Genomic DNA, 18,452 nt, shown 5'->3' with positions numbered 1-18,452 from the left:
AGTTTAAAGCAGGCTTAGGCTATAAAAAGATTTCCCAAGCTTTGAACATCTCACGGAGCACTGTTCAATCCATTATCCAGAAATGGAAAGAGTATGGCACAACTGGAAACCTACCAAGACAAGGCCGTCCACCTAAACTTACAGGCCGAACAAGGAGAGCACTGATCAGAGATGCAGCCAAGAGGCCCATGGTGACTCTGGACGAAATGCAGAGATCCACAGCTCAGGTGGGGGAATCTGTCCACAGGACAACTATTAGTCGTGCACTGCACAAATGTGGTCTTTATGGAAGAGTGGCAAGAAGAAAGCCATTGTTAAAAGAAAACCATAAAAAGTCCCATTTGCAGTTTGCCAGAAGCCATGTTGGAGACACAGCAAACATGTGGAACAAGGTGCTTTGGTCAGATGAAGCCAAACTTGAACTTTTTGGCCAAAATGCAAAACGTTATGTGTGGCAGAGAATTAACACTGCAGATCACTCTGAACACACCATCCCCACTGTCAAATATGGTGGTGGCAGCATCATGCTCTGGGGCTGCTTCTCTTCAGCAGGGACAGAGAAGTTGGTCAGAGTTGATGGGAAGATGGATGGAGCCAAATACAGGACAATGTTGGAGGAAAACCTGTTGGAGTCTGCAAAAGACTTGAGACTTCGGCGGAGGTTCACCTTCCAGCAGGACAATGACCCTAAACATAAAGCCAGGGCTACAATGGAATGGTTTCAAACCAAACATATTCATGTGTTAGAACGGCCCAGTCAAAGTCCAGACCTAAACCCAATTGAGAATTTATGCCAAGATCTGAAAACTGCTGTTCACGAACACTCTCCATCTAATCTGACTGAGCTTGAGCTGTGTCACTAGATGTGCAAAGCTGGTGGAGACATACCCTAAAAGACTTGCAGCTGGAATTGCAGCAGAAGGTGGTTCCACAAAGTATTGACTCAGGGGGGCTGAATACTTTTGCACACCACACTTTTCAGTTTTTTATTTGTAAAACATGTTTTGAATCATGTATAATTTTCTTTCCACTTCACAATTGTATACCACTTTGTTTTTGTCTTTCACATTCAATTCCAGTGAAATATATTTATGTTTGTGGTTGTAATGTGACAAAATATGGAAAAGTTCAAGGGGTATGAATACTTTTGCAAGCCACTGTATATATGTTTATGGACATTTTTGTGTGTTAGAGCCATTAACTCAGTTCAGGAGATGAGGTTTGAGGCGAGAAGAAAGAGGATGGCATTTTATTGTCTCTTTCCTTTGCATTTTCATTTCATTGGTGAAGAGGACCAGCCTTCTCTTCTCCTGGGCCTTTGGCATGCCATGTATGTAGCTGGTCTCTAGCCACATACATAAAATGCCATTCATTATAAAACAGTTATTCAAATGTAATTTGAGATCATCACCTTATAAAATGAAGATATTCTAATGTGGGACGGGGATTCTGACTGAAAGCAAACTGTCCCCTCATGGATGGAGAGGAAAAACAAAAACACTGAATCATATGGACCTATCTCAATTCTGAATGTCGATCACAAGAACACGGCCCAAGATAAAACCTTCCCTAAGTTAACAAGGCTATTGGAGAACTTTGGTAAATACTCAGATTATAAAGTCGATGTAACAAAAAGACAAATTCTTACATTAATTTACTCCCCCTCCCCAAATATTTGTGGAAAATATCAACTGGTTTTAACAATCAAACTGGTTTAAAGTCAGAATCACCAAGACTTAAACAATGGCTGGACATTAATGACATCTAAGAAATGGAAAAGTTGACCCTTAGTCTCAGGTCCAGATGACAAATCTTTATCAGAGAATGAGAGAAATTGAAAGCTTCTTTTTTTTTTTTTTTTACAGAGCTGTGGCCATTGCTGGTGCAGGATATTTTGGACAATCAAGAATTGTACACTGAATTATAGCTATAGAGACTGTTGTGTCCCCCGTGTGCTTGTTTAGTAGGTTTTTTTTTTTTAATGCTAATGTATTTTTTAAAGTAGATTGTATTGCCTTATAACCTGTATTTACATTTACGTTTGCAAATTTCAAGAATTTGTTGCACCTTTTAATCATTTTCCTAACAAACTGTAAAGAAATGAGGGATGGCTCAAGATTTTTGCACAGAAGTGGATTGCTCATAAACCTTTGGTGGAAAATGGTTTATTAATTCACAATGAACGAACCTGTTCCCTAATGAAGAAAATCTCATTACGGAGCAGGTTCATTCTGATTCTGGCAGAATTACGTATATTTGAATGGGGCAACTTTGTTACTCTGTACAGGAGCCTTTGGCTTTATGTTGTAGTTCCTCACAATGTATCTGTGATTGACAGATACATGAAGATAGCCCTTGTTGACTCCGAAAGTCAAAATATAATTAATCTTACAGTGTTTAGTCATAGCTATATTTACTCAACTGAATCCTTTGTATTCCGAGATAGTGAAAAATAAAATTAATATACACCAGAAAATAACATTAAGAATAATAGATTGTATGATTAGAAAAGTAGCCTTGAAAGCAGTGTTTGGTCTAATGTTATTTTTTTAAACAGTACATCCAGACATTAACCATGTTTTATTTACACATTTATTTTACACATTTTGCTTAAAAATGACAGAACAAACAAGACTCCATAATAAATGTATCATTCTGTTTTCACAGTGAACCATCAGGCTACAGATACTCAACAATAATGAATATGCAAAAAAAGGCAGCTGGACTTCTTTAGATTTGTAAAGATATTTCACCTCATCCATTCTTCAGTTCTAAAAAATGGTGGAGAGTCCCGGGTATTTAACCCCTAGTGAGGGTTGTCACCGTTGGAAGTACTGTAGTCCTGAGGATAGCTGACCTACTAAAATTTAATAAAGCTGTTGTGGTTCTTCTGCCTGTACTTGTTGGTTATTTGAAAGCAACAGCATATATAGAAAGGGTTTATAAGGGCTCCCCTCTTATGATCTCAGTCTTTACTTTTGCTTCCTACAAAAATCTGAGAGCAAGCACCTGAGAGCTGTTAAGAGTCTTGACTGATAACAGAATGCACAGAACAGGTTAAACCTGAGACTACATGGGCCTGCTGTGGTTCTTGCACCTCTAACCTAATATCCTGTAGATGCCCACAAACAGGTTTATTCTGAGTCAATGTTCCTGGTGGCCAGTCACAGCCTGTTTGTACTAGTGCAGCTGCTGCATTTGGTTTTGCTAATAGTCACACAAAACTTTAAATATTGCCAAGACTATAAAGTACAAACTTTATCTGTTTTCAAATGTATTTTTTACATTTACAAACAATTGCGCTATACGCTGAAGCAAAAAAGCCTCTATAACTGATAAATGCACACATTTCTCATTTAAAAATAGGTAAGAGGAGCACATCTGTGGCTCATCAGGTACTAGACACAATGAAGCTAGAGACCTAAAGGAAAGTTTAGACCACGCCTTAAGTCTTTACAGCACCACAGAGCTTTAGTCATTATACTGTTCTTGCATATCTCGTTTGCTCATCATGACCATCTTCATCACTGTGAAGATAACAGCAGTATAAAGCCGTGAATCCTTTGTGATCTGAAAAAGAAATTCACAAACATTTGTATAAATTAATAGTACACACACACCATAGACTCTTCAGCTGTCTGTTGAAATATATATTATAGCATTATTAAATGTAGGTAATAATGTAAATGTTGCAGCATAAAAATATACCTTTAAATAACTTACCTGCTGACTTTGTTGATTGTCGGTGGTTATTGCGGCATTTGTTTGCACTGCAGCAGCAGCTGGAATAAATTAGCCAAAAACAGTAAGACGCGCTGAATTTTATTATATACTGAAAATGAAATATGGATAAATATAAAGCAAAACTGATTACCATTTAAACAATTATATTTGTTTTTCTTGATTATATAGCTCAGTAAGGCTATAACCATCAAGCTTAGAGCCACAGCAACACACAAAAGAAACACAACTGTGTTGACCACCTGAGGATCACCAAATGACAAGTTGTCTGAAAAAGAAAAGCATCAAACAGGAAAGGTTAATATTTAATTAATAATTTCCTTAAATGTGCCTGGAGATGGTTAATAGTTTGTAGATCAATATTTAAAGATTTATCTGATCGAAAGACTCTGAAGATCTGAAGAAAATGTGCACAGTTATATGACAAATGTTACCTTCAATGTTCAGCTTTGCTCCATTCCCAAAAATGATGTGTCCACATGCAGCCACAGCACAATAATAAGTCCCAGAATCAGAAGACCTGACGCTGTTCTTTGAGAAGTTGTAGACACATGTCTGAGGAGAATGAGCATCAGGCTGCCTCTTACATTCATCACCACTGCTTCCATAAACATAAATTACACTGGGATGTGTTTCATTTACTCCAGCTCTGAACCAGTACACCTCCTCTGTACATGTTTTCTTCTGTGAGTCAGAGAGGACTGAACACTGGAGAGTCACCGAGTCTCCTGGATGTATTGGATCTGATGGAAAATCTTGAATGACAGTGGGGATGTGAGGTTCTGGACCTGGAAAAATGAAGAAAAATGTGTCCAGCTAATATAAAATGCACTGCAAGACGGTCATGAACTAAGTCAGCTAATACTACCAACTTTCTCCAAAACATATCTTTAGTATTTAAAAAAGTTATTAGACCACCTGTCATAAAAACAAAACATAAATATTTCAGGTTTTTTTTTTAAATGGTAATTTTAGAAATTCATGGATGACAATTATTAATACAATTATATTTTAGCTTTAAAAAATTATGATTTCAGTTAAAGAGCTTGCTCATACTGGTGGATTAACCATTACAGAAACATAAAAATGATTTCTGTAATTACCAGTACTGTTAGTTTCGGGCAGCTGTGGCACAAATCTTACACTGGGTGGTGGCTTAATAAATTTGTTAAGCACTGTAAATTAAAAGCTGAGCATCAACAAGGAGAATATCATTTACCTCTGACTCTTAAAAAAGTAATATTCCACAATGATGTTTGGAGTTCAATGATTTCCTTGCAGAAATAGAAGGCCGTATCATTGAGCTCTGTTTCACGTATATGGAGAACAAATGTTCCAGGCTCCTGTCTTGTTGTGATGTGAGGAGTCTTGTTAACAGTGCCTTGATCAAAAGTGTAGGTCGCCCCTAAAACTTCAGGCAGATTTCCAGCAGCAGCTCTGATCCAAAAAAGAAATCCTGACCGGCTAGACCGGCGACTACATGTTAGAGTCACATCTTCTCCAACACGGACAGTTTTTGTTACAAAGCTTCGGTCATCTGTGCATCCTGAAAAGAAAATCCAATATTTTACATTTACCCAAGAATAAAACATAGAAGTTCAACTGAACACATATGCGTACTTACGCCCAGCTGTGAACAAAAGAGCTATGCAACATATGATCAACATTTTCTGGTTCAGAGCGCAGTTCATTTAGATTTCAGTGCAAGATGATCAACCTTAATGTGGTGTTATCAAATGGGAGGGGAGCAATGAAAAAGGGAGGGAACCATTTTAAAATGATCTGATTGGTCTGTAACCATGTAAGCTTTTAAATGTGTTACCAAAGTGGAAGTTATCTCAAGGTGTCCAATCACTGTGCATGACACTGGCAGAAAACACAAAATTCATCACTATAAATAACACTGGAAATAGATTTCTAACTCATAACTCCACCCATGTCAAAAAGAAAAATAGGTGGCAATGAATTTTCCAGTACAATATGTTTCCAAGATATTCAAACAACAAATATTGCTCTTAGTTACTTGGTGTCTGAAAAATTTCGAAAAGATGGCTAAATATCAGAAAAAAAGGAATTACATTTTGAAAAAGCAACTTTGTGATGTCTTTTAGTGATGTTATTTTGAGGTCTGATGAAAGAAATGTAACGTCTTTGAGAGTAAACACAATATAATCAACAGCAGCTTGACCTGTGATGTGCATACAGGTAAGGGTTTTAGTTTCTTTACATATGACAAAGGAGGAGCTTGTTACATATACTGACTGAATTTCTACACGTCTAATAAAGATTTTTTTGTGTGTTTATTATAGTTATGTCCAAACACATCAACCTTCTCACCAAAACACGACAATATAGGTTTAGTATCAATAATTTGTCAAAAAAAAAAAAACTGTGGTTTGTGATTCTGCTATAGATCAGGTGAAAGTGTCAAAAACTGCCCAAAGCTGAGAGGGAAAAATAACTAGTCTACCTGAGGATATATCACAAATCAAATCAATTTTGGTGTCAGAAATAAATTCTAAAAAAAATGCTGTTCCTCTAGTTTTCAGTTAAATAAAAACCACAAGGAACTTTCTCTTGGTAACGTAACACAAATAATCCTCCCTTTCTCTTTGCGCTGCTGCCACCATTTGGTAGAAGCTGGTTTATTAATTGAGATAAGCACAGATAGTGGGCCTGTGTTAAGATTAACGTTTGAAAAATGACAAAGATCATGTGATGCAAGTTCCTGAGTAAAAAGCTTTTTAGTCAAAATACCATAAAGTAACACACTCCCAGAAAACATACAACATAGTTGCATTACATAAAAGGAAAAGCAGGGCTGCTGTTTTGTGCATTTTGCTTCTGTGTGTGTGTTCACATATGTGTGTAAGTGCGTGCCTGTGCACGTGTGTGCGCGCGTGTGTGCACATACAGAAGGAGAAGATCCTGAGGTTATCGTCTTATTTACTTTGGCTTCCTAATACGTTCTAAAAGCACGCAAAACCCAGGAGTTGGAGTTAAATGCACAGTACATGTAGAGAAAGCAAGAACAAACATGGTTAAACCTGAGACTGTATTGGCCTCTTGTGGTCCTTACATGTTAAACCAAATACTGTACCCAGAAGAAGAAATTTTGAGTGTTTTATTTTTTTTTTACATTTTCAAACAATACGGTCAAAACACAAAATAATGTCTGTACAACAGTTTGTTAAATGTACACATTTTCTGATTTAAACATCACTTTAAAAAAAGGAAACAGTCCTAAGCAACCTGATGAGTTTCTGTCTGCTGGGGGGTTCACATAATGCACTGTTTCTCATTCACCTTATTTACTTTGTTTATACTCCACTCTGCATTTAATCATTAATTGATATTAATCTCTGGCTCTCTTCCACAGCATGTCTTTTCTCTCCCCTCAGCCCAACTGAGCCTGGTTCTGCTGGAGGTTTCTTCCTGTTAAAAGGGAGTTTTTCCTTTCCACTGTCGCCAAGTGCTGCTCATAGGGGGTCGTTTTGACTGTTGGATTTTCTCTGTATTATTGTAGGGTCTTTACCCACAATACAAAGCGCCTTGAGGCGACAGTTTGTTGTGATTTGGCGCTATATAAATAAAATTGAATTGAATTGAATGAGTTTCAAGTACAGCAGCATCTTTCTGTCACCTATCCAGTTTTCAGAGTAAATATCACAGCATCAGAAAAGGCATGGATCAGTGATTTTGGGTGAAACCACTGAGTCTTCACCCCATTCTTTGCCCTATTGAGGTCACCTGAAAAAAAGGTGTGAGTGGGGGTTGAGGCACTTGGGAAAGGAGCACAGGACTGCATTGATGGTTATTCATGTTGGACATAGATGGGTTCTTTAACTCCTCTCTCCATCAGGAACTATCTGCCTTCCCAGTCCAAAATGTGAACATGGGCATCCACAAGAGTGCTTTTTATCCTTTAAATGCAGACGTCTAGCTGAGTTTTGTCCTGTTGAGGTGGCTCTTCTATGCTGTGCCATGTGTTTGTAAAGTGGCTGTTTGGTTTCTCCAGTGTAGAGGTCTGAGCACTCCTCAGTGCACTGCAAAGCTTGGATGTCATAACTGGAGAAAATTCTCCAGTGATACATCCATCTGAGCCAGCCGGCCATCAGCACAGCCATCGCTGGGTGACTTGTAACTGACCACTTGTGTGTATTTTCAGTGATTTGAGCAAAACTTGAAGACTTTTCAATCATTAATATATATGCGCACGCCAGATTATTTACACGTTTACCAATCTGATTACAAACAGATCGCAATACAGACACACAGATCTGAATATGCACACAGAGAATGCAATACAGACATGCAGACTGAGTTAGGCACACACAAATCTCTGAAGCTTGGTGCTGTTTCATATGAGCAGCACCAGGTCTAAAGGGAACAGAAATAGTTAAAAGAAAAAAACTCTCATAGAACTGTTATAGATTAACTACCTGAATGCAAATTGCAGTCCTCTTGTGAACCACTAACCCCCCCCCCCCCCCCCCCCCCCCCCCCCACACACACACACACACACACATACACAATTAATAATATTACATAATTCATAATTATAACTATGGCAATGATTGATGATTTTAAAAATAGCTATATGGTTAAAATAAATACCCTATCAATCACTAATTACACTTGTCTGATGAAGATGCCACCACCAGAGGGCATCCTGGTACTTCCTGTATCATTGAGAAGCCCATACAGAATCCAAACAAGGGGAATGCTTAAACAGGTAAACACAGCTTTGGTAAACATTACAGCTGCATGTGACTTTATTATTTCAGGTTACTGAATAAATTGGCTGTAGTTGTGAATGTCTGTCTCTCTGTGCTGGCCCTGTGACAGCCTGGTGACCAGTAACAGTGACTGAATGTTCAGAGGAGTTCTGATTGTGATCCTGAAAAAACTGCTGAGCAAAGTAGTTATACCAATCAGCATGATGCAGGAAACTTTATTTTCCATGCACAAAGCCATACATTTTTTTTCCTTATTTTGATTTATACTTACTATGCATTTTGTACATTATTCAGTCATTCTGTCAAGTACTTGCTGAAAAGAAATTGGTTGGTGTCTCTTTGGGCATCAATGAGAGTCATTTCTCTCTGCTGCCATTTCCTGATGGGGGAAAACAGATTTTATTTAAGGGAAGCCTTAAATTAAGTGTACTGAATTATTTGAGCAGTGCCTTATTTGAAACCCTGTAATGGAATTCTATGTAGTTTGATGCATTCTGCATCCCCCAGTTATGTGCTGTGTTGTGTGGCCCTGATGCACAATATTGGCCACCCCAAGGTAAAGCCCCCGCTTTTCAAGACCTAAAAGGTCAACATTAGGAGGTCGGAGAGCTGGCTGTTTGCATCCCGTTGGGATCTTTGAATTTTGCACTTTTTTTTTCTCTACTTTCTGAAATGTTTAGTTTTTAAATCACCTTTTACTTTGGCTTTCACTAGCTGGTAAGGTTTATTAGGCAATGAAAAACACTCTTCTGAACGTTACTCCTGCTTGTTGACAAATGATGAATTAAAAGTGACAGATCAGTCTCAATAATCAAACAGTTTGTCAGGACATGTGCGTTATAGTCACAGCTTAACAGCTTTATTCTTGTGCATGGCTGTATTACAAAACAGACATAGTGGTAGGTTATGGAACTACTTTTCTTTAACAAGACAGTGGCGTGCACAACAAATATTTATTGAAAGTTTACAATGTCTCTTTCAAAGTGCACAGGGAAGCCTCCGTCACATGCAATTGCAATTTTCCTGGTGTAAGAATTCCCACGGTACTCACAGTGGGGTTTCCTGACTCCTTGAGTTAATGTACAGACAACAATGTCAAAGGGTCGTAGACTTTTTCTCATCGTACCATATGGCTCTCCTCCTGCCCCACAGATAGGTTTCACTAGACCCGTGGTAGCTCTGATAAAGGTATTTGTCTCTTTACACTCATTGCTGTCGGTTTTGGTGATGCCTCTTCTTCTTATCTCGCTGGTACACCTGTCAACACTCAACTGACCAATATGTTGATTTATAAACTTCTGGTAACGCGGACGTATGCGGTCATCTTGACAGAGTACAGTGGCACAAAACAGCAGCAAACATGCAAACTGGATCCTCATGACTCCCTATTGAAGAAAATGATAGAAAATATTCTTTTAGACAATATTTGGCAGTTCAGCTGAGTACTGAGAAAATGCATACATTTCCTTAGTTTGTATATTGACTGAATATTGTTCATATTGTTGTCAGCATGTTTTGTAAACAAATATATTTATACTTCTTTCTGAATGTTGGAGCTTAAACAAAATTATAATAGCTGGTGTTCTCTCATGACAGCCTAAAGATTTATCAAAAACTAAATCTGTCCCAAAAATATTTGTATTAAAATCAGCTGTGCTCATGTAAGTAAGTAAGCTCTGAGTAAGCTCAGAATCTCTAGACATATCCTTTCTATGGAAAGAAATATTATTTTAAATAAAGTCAAAATTTATGTTGCAGAACTGCAAAGGCAAAATTAAAAAAAAAAAACTAATTAATGGCATAAAACTCTTAATGAAAGGCTGACAAGAAAAAGAGATTTATAAATAAAGCAAACCTTTGAAGTGTTCAGCAGAACAGATCAGTCGGTTCTCTCTTTCCTTTGTTAGGCTTGTGAAGCTAAAACAGCGAAAAACAGATTAAAAAATGTCACAGAATCAATACTATAATCACAAAAATCTAACTTACCTGTATCAAGAGCAGTGATAGCAGCCAGTGAAGCGTCTCCTCACTGCTGAATCATTTATATACTTCACTTTGAACTTTGACTTCTACATGGGGAGGGAGTTCTGGTCAAATGGTTGCCTCACTCTTTGGGGTGCTCAACAATGACACCAAGTCCACTCAGTGCCAACACTTACACTATTAGCTATTCCTGATTTTGGTCTCCACATGAAAAGGCTGTAATAATTTCAATTATGCTTAATCAACTTTTATTATATATCAACTATTGTTATATATCAACAAATCATATTCAGATGTGCATATTAATTACAAACTTAAGGCTTGAATCTGATATTATTACGTTAATAAATAAATCACAAATTGACTACATTTGCAGTAATGTTCATGAAGCCATTCATGAACAACAAATATATACCTCTCTCTGTTTATGAAAGGATTTAATAAATAGAAAAAAAACATAGTAGGTACATTAGAACTGATCCAAATATTTACTGACCACAGTTCAGTTTCAGTCTGGGTAAACAGAACAGTCCCAGTGAGCTGTAAACAGCCCTGACCTAAATCAAGAACATTTTACTCAGTACATTATATCAGTGTATCTGACACCAGAGGTTTTCCACTTTATTTAAGTTTTCCACATGAAAGGGGGTTCATTTAAAAATTGTTTCACTGCAGCTTGTGAATGAAAAGAAAAAAAGAAGCAGGTTTCAAGCATATTATTTAATGAGACACCTTGCTTCTGTCTATTTCTGCTTATGTTCATCCACTTTCATATTCTGGATCATATTCAGGCTTAACCTTGGACTCACAGATTTGAGAAATTGCCATTTCCAATCAAGTTATATTACATCAAATTATTTTACTGAGCAGGTTTACTATTTGTTTTCAGGACTTCCACACTGGTAGGATGATGAGGCAGTGCTCACAAGCAAAAGTGTTCAGTTCAACAAAAGAACAGAGGTCCCCAAAGAGGAGAACTATAAAAACTTGTTTCAGAGAGTGGATGAATGAAGGACAGTATGAGGATCTATTTTGGCTGTGAATCATGTAAAACTACTCTAGCAGAGTCCAAAATAAAATACTGGCTGTATAACTGATGCAGAAGAATGACAAAAAAAAGAAGAAAAAAAAAAGCATATGTTTGAAATACAATGAATATGGTGGATATGCTGTTTTCCTTGAATAACACCAACAAATATTAATGATGAATACAGCAAATGTGTTATATTCACTCTGGCCTCACTGGGCAGAGTGCCATCTCTCGTTATACATTGCTGCCATCTTTTGGTGGAAATCAGATGTTTGACAATTTAACAACAGTTCTGACAGTTTCTGACACATGATTTTATTTGATGTACTGTATTTGTACCGTCACTCAATAAATCCTGATGTTAAATTATGCCAGATTGAGTGTACCAAGTTTACAAATTTCTCCCTTGATCGACATCTACTGATTAACACGCAGCAACAACATATCAAGACATTTTAAAGTAATCCCCGTGGTTAATGTTAAAAATAAACAGTAACATCATTAGAGAATAATTCGTTTTATGAGCTTGTCTGTCTAAAGAGTTTCTTTAGAGAAAAAAAAAATGTTGGGAGCATCGAACCTCCTGTGGAACACAGGTCACATGAATTGTAGGTAATAAGGTTGTAAGGACAGCATGTGCAAGTGGCTGCGCTTGTTTCTCAGGTTTTTGAGCAAATCACTAAACAGACAGATAATGACTGTATTATAAAGCAGAAAAACATCATGCAAGCTGTCAAAAATGAAATTTCATTATGCAAGTTGTTCAATCAATTCTCACAGTAACCAGTGTCTCCATAATAGTGAGCAGGAAAACCTTGTTCACATTTGATTATAATTCTCCTGCTCAAAGCTTTACCACAGTACTGACAGCTACGATATGAGGCTCTGTGGGTTTTTTTTCAGTTTCCAGACTACAGTATCAAATAGTTTGATTTTTTTGGTCTTGCCATTACATTGTCTCCCACATGCACACAAATGGATTTTCCTTTGTTGACGCTGGCTCGAATGAACCTGCTGATGTTTCCGTTGACTTTAGAGACATTTCTTGCTTGCATCACATCATTGCAGTTCTTTGAACTTCTGGTAATCAAGTTTGATATTTGCATCCTGAGAGAACAGTGGCCAAAAGTAACATCAGCAGGAAATCGATAAGATGAATTGGCATGATTCCCTGGTTAAGAAAAACATTAAATTAAAAAAATAAAGAGGGCTGTGGTGTAACTTGCATTAGTATCACTGTTCTCTTGCTGCACTGCGTTGGACAAAAGTGAAAGGTTTCAATGAACTGGTCTAACTTTTGTAAACTCCTGATGAAATTTCTGTCATCTTGTAAATATTAATGCTAATTAGAAAATGTATGTATGTGTTACATCTGTGATCGTGCCTGTGGTCGAGTCGGGACACAGTGGAGTACGTTAGTGCAAAAAACTCTCAGAGAACTGTTACAGATTAACTACCTGAAGGCAAGCTGCAGTCCTCCAGAGAAAACAGCACGGAACCAATGATAATTAAATATGCAGTACATAATTAACTAGAAGCACTCAGAGAGCGCAAACCTCCACCAAGGCCATAGGGCAGGCCTATTCAATTACTTTTTCTTCTGGGCCAGATTTGAAAATTTTGAGATGCCACTGGGCCGAAGACCCCTACTTATATTATTTCTTGAGATTTAACTCTAAATATGCTAACACCTGAACTAAGTCATAAAAATAAATAAAGGAATTCACAATAAAGGCTTTATACTGCATCATTTATTGATGAGCAAAATAATTCAATTGCATTGCAAATTTTAACATTTGGTCCAAACCTTGACCAGAATATTTTTAACAAGGCATCTATTCACCACACATGTATTTAATTTAAAAAAAATTTAATAACTTTTTGCAACAGTAAAGTCTTCTATAACATTTTAGATGTATTTGCAAAAGTGCATTTGTTGAACTAAAAAGACCAACTGATGCAGTGCATTAAATATTTCAACAAAAGAAATTGCACCAAGTGAACACTTAATAACTGTAAAATTAAAGCTTCTTCTGCATATTCAAAGTAATGCTGACTTAATGAGTTGAGTCTTAGAGTTCAGTCTTTGGGGTAAAATAAACAGATTTATCAGTCCAAGCAGGGTTAAAACGGCGATTTTCATTGTCAATTTTACGTTTTTGACCTGTCAGTGATAATATTTTGGCGGTTGTCGCACTTGGAGAGTATTCTGGGCTGGCGTTGCTAGTGGTGCGTTCAAGTACAAGAGGAAGGGCGGGAATTTTTAAAACTGTCTCAGCAAATATGATTTAAATGCGTTTTTGCAGCTTACGTTGGGTCAGTCAGGGGGTGGGCCAGTCAAAGGGGGTTCGCGGGCCGGATGTGGCCCCCGGGCCGCTAATTGAATAGCCCTGCCATAGGGTCACTGACGCTGTAATACGTGTATCTAAATACTGTGAAATAATTTTTCATCTTTCTCAGACAACAATAACCCCCTATCCCGCAATAGTGAAGAATCCTTAAAAAAGATTCCTAGATCCAGATCGTGATCTGGATCACCGCCAAAATTTAACCACTTCTTCCTCTTGTCATTTCCAACCACTCCACAAAATTTCATCGAAATCCGTTCATAACTTTTGGAGTAATCTTGCTGACAGACAAACAAACAAACAGACAAACCAACGCGACCGAAAACATAACCTCCTTGACGGAGGTAATAACGGTAAAGAGTACGTACCTTTAAAAGTATAACTATGGCTATGTTTCTTCAAGGTGTTTTAAGAGTAAGAAACTGTAGTTGTCATTGTGCTGTTTACCAGAACAAATCTGTGTACCCCTTGAGAGTGGTCTTACAAAAACAGACGCAGCTTTGTGGCAGCAAAAAAAACCCCAAACCTGCCTAAACCCTCATAGAGTCCATGGCTGTTTCAAAGCCTGTTGTGCATGGTGCTTTGAAGGGGTTTATATGGGTTTATTTTGAATATCCTAGATCTAGTAACAAAATCACAGATTAATCTTTCCAGAATGATATGATGGGCTAACATACCTCAGCAATACCTGAATCGATTACTGTTAAAATTGGTTTATACCTTATATCCATCATGCCTAGAAGATGTGCCCTGCTAATGTTGGTACCATTATCAAGTCTAATGGCTCAGAGGGCAGTTGTGTATATATAGTATTGGGCTCTCTAAATTACAGTTTTTAAAAAATATTATTTGCAAGTGTTTCCTTTATAATTTATTATTGCAGTGAAGGCAAGACAGGAAGGCAGAGAGAGAGAGGAAAGACATGCAACACAGGGCCTCAGGGTTGGAGTTTAATGCAGGCTGCTGCATTTAGCCGTCTGGTATATGGTCACCAGCTCAACCTGTGAGCTAAACTGGTGCCCCTAAGACACAATTTTTTTTAACAGTAAAACTGGCTGATGAAATTACTTTAAGGTTTAATATTATTAACACCTAAGGCTACAGGCTAGAGGTGACACAAAAATAAAGCAAAACTCAGGTGTGTGTAGGTTCTGAAGTGTTCAGACATGCAGTGAAAGTCAAAAGACAAAAACACAAACATAAACAACAAAATCTCAAAAAAGATATGAATTCTTACTGTTACAGTAAAAACTATTACAGTAACAACTTTGTTTAAATGATAAGATCAGATTAATGTCATATAAAAGTGTATATTTGCCTGTTGTGCAGACACGTCAGTGGCAATAAAGCGTCTCCAAACTTGGTTTGGTTCTTTGGTGTGTAAATTCCTCTCCCGCAAATGTTCCACACATGAGCCAACCATACACGACCACAACCACTACTCGCGCGCACAATTGCTACACTACAAGCTGCTTTCAGCAAATTTCGTCCACACTGCTTGTCATTAGATACGTGTCTGTTAGAATTTAAATTATAAATTTGGCACAAAAAGCAAGAAAATTTGTGTTTAGTCAATTATTTCTTTGTTGCAAAAATGCTTCTTGGCAATAAATCTCATACTATTGAAAAGCCTGTTCATTTCCCCTTAAATGCTGCCACCGAGGGCCACAACTATCAATTATTTTAGTAATCGCGTATTCTATTGATTATTCCATCGGTTAATTGAGTATTCAGATAAGAAATACTTTAGTCTTATTAACAGTTCATGTATATATTTTAACTTCTGTAGCTTTACTGCATTTTTTTGCTGTGTGAAACAAACAGTGGTGGATGGAGCAGCTACGAAGTTCTCTTTTCCTCAGTTGATCAGGGGGTTGATGAAGGGCTCAGTAAAGCTGTTTCCCAGTAAAGGTTTGATGGTGGTTACAGGAACAAGCGCTGCTGCTTTGGATGCTAAAAAAAACGTTTCCTTTCGCTCCACCTGAGCACACAGAAACGATAACAGCCCTGCCTCGTTGTTACAACAAAGAAATAATTGACCAAACACATTATATCCATTAGACTTGATCGATCAATCATTGTTTCTGTGTTGCAATGATTTCCTATTTAACTCCATTTTAAATCATTGTAGGGTAAATGCGTTGGGCTTTGGATAGCTGGTCAGACAAAAACAAGCAAAAGATGTTTTTAAATACATTTTTACCTTAAACTGCATTCAGTGATGCCACTCAGACCCAGGCATGCTTTTCCTAATTACTTTGCAACTTTGATTCTCTTGTCAAGAGCAGAAAGGAATTCACATTACAAACTTGTCATAGTGGGCAAAAACTGAGAAACCTAATGTATGAGGAGTAAGATCTTCTGGGAACAACTTTAATGAAGCATGTACACTGAACACAATTTCTACAGCTTAAGCTTCTTGAGATTTATACAATACTTAATAGTGTATAAAGAAAATTTAATTAAACTTATATGATCTATTAACTCTCGATGCATTTTTTTTGCAAGCAACTGCATCTTCTCACACTGCATGGATCAGTCAAACAGCCACCAAGCACCCCTAAGCAAAAGCCCTCGTAAACTCTGTACAGTGTCAAAGTTTATTCAAGGAAGACGGCTCTGATGTTGGCAAAAAGAGTGGAAGCAGAGGGCAGCAGTATATTTAGGTTTATTATAAATCTTGTACAAATAAATTTTTTAAACATTTGTCAACTTTGTTGGGCACATCTGTTCAACTGCTTAACACAAATATGTAATCCACTAATTACATGGCAGCAAACCAATACCTTTAGACATGTACACATGGTTAAGTCACAATACTCACATCATGTCAAACTGGTTTCTTGAACATGACAGTGAGTTCAGTTTTACTCAAATGGCCTCCACAATTTCTAAAAGAGCATCTTTGAGAAGTACTGGAATGAGAAATTCACAACATGGATGTGCAGCCAGCAAACCTGCTGAAACTGTGTGACTCTGCAACCCCGAGATGTGCCTAACTGTGACTTTTATGGACTATTCTATTGTGCTGCTGAGGGCTGGGTCAACAAGATGCAACCCACCTCTCTTAAATTATCATCAAAAACTTGTGACAAGTAATCACACCTGAGAAGTTGACAGTTGTTCAACTAGTCCAGAACAGCCCTACTGTGAAGTTGTATTTTTCTTTTGTTTTTTCCCACAGAATACAGGAGCAACACCTTGATTTGTTTTATATATCTGACTGGTCAGTAAGCTCTAACCACATGCAACCATGTGTTTTGATGTATATGTGTGCATATGTATATGTGTATGTGTATTGAAATATATTTTATGTATATAGTGTTTTCTATTCTATTCTATTTCATTTGTTTTATTCATCCTTCTTCTCTGTACTGAGCTGCTGTAATGTGCAAATTTGTGGGATCATTAAAGTTTTATCTTATCTTGTCCTACCTGTACAATGCTGCCATCTTCTGGTGGGAAACAATGACTTAAGGTCAGTCGAGAGGTTTTGACTTTCTCAGTTGTCTGCATATTAATTAATAACACTATACTGGGACAGACTTCAAGCACACTAGGCAGCATTGGAAAATTAAAGTAAAGGCTCTCTGACAACATACAATGTGGTCTGTAGGTTAGTGCCTTAACTGAAAGAAAGAAACCCTCCATGCACAGTTTGTTTCCCAGTCGAGCAGCAACTTAACCTTTGAGCCCGAGGGTAAAACAATACCATTGCTTACTGATTTTATACTGTTGGTATTTGTATGAAACTTTCTGTTGCACATCAGTACAACCACATCAGAATGCACTTGTGTTTTATCCTATACAACATGCAACAGACCTACCAAATCAAACACTATAGTATTCACTCACCCATCCAAATCATTGAAAACAGGTGTTCCAGTCACTTCCATGGCTACAGTTGTATTAAACCAAGCACCGAGGTAAGCAGACTGCTTTAACAAACATTTCTGAAAGAATGGGTCAGTCTCAGGAGCTCAGTGAATTCCAGCGTGGTACCATGATAAGAGGCCACCTGTGCAACAAGTGAAAAATATTATGGAAATATGAAATTTCCTCGCTACTAAATATTCCACAAACAAAGTGGAAGTAATTGGGAATGGCAGGGACTCAGCCACAAAGTGGTAGGCCAGGGAAAATGAGTGCAATGGGTGCAGCAGATGCTGAGGAGCATAGTGTGCAGAGGTCACCAACTTTCTGCAGTGAGTTGCTTCAGACCTCCAAACTTCATGTAGACTCCAAATTAGCTCAAGAACAGTGCGTAGAAAGGTTCATGGAATGGGTTTGCCCATTTGTCTGCCGAGCAGCTGCAGCCATGCCTTACATCACTGAGCACAATGCAAAGCATCGAATGCAGTGGTATAAAGCACATAGCCACTGGACTCTAGAGCTGTGGAGAAGCGTGTTCTCTGGAGTAGTGAATCACACTTCTCCATTTCGCAATCTGATGGAAAAGTCTGTGTTTGGCAGTTGCCAGAGAACAGTGCTTGTCCGACTGTGAGCCAGGCCTTCTCACCCAACATCACTGTCTGACCTCACAAAAGCACCTCTGGTAGAATGGTCAAAAACTCCCATAAACACACTCCTAATCCTTATGGAAAGCCTTCC

Source organism: Archocentrus centrarchus, chromosome 10, assembly GCF_007364275.1.
Source record: "Archocentrus centrarchus isolate MPI-CPG fArcCen1 chromosome 10, fArcCen1, whole genome shotgun sequence".
Classification (NCBI taxonomy): Eukaryota; Metazoa; Chordata; class Actinopteri; order Cichliformes; family Cichlidae; genus Archocentrus; species Archocentrus centrarchus.
This window is presented reverse-complemented; position numbering follows the sequence as displayed.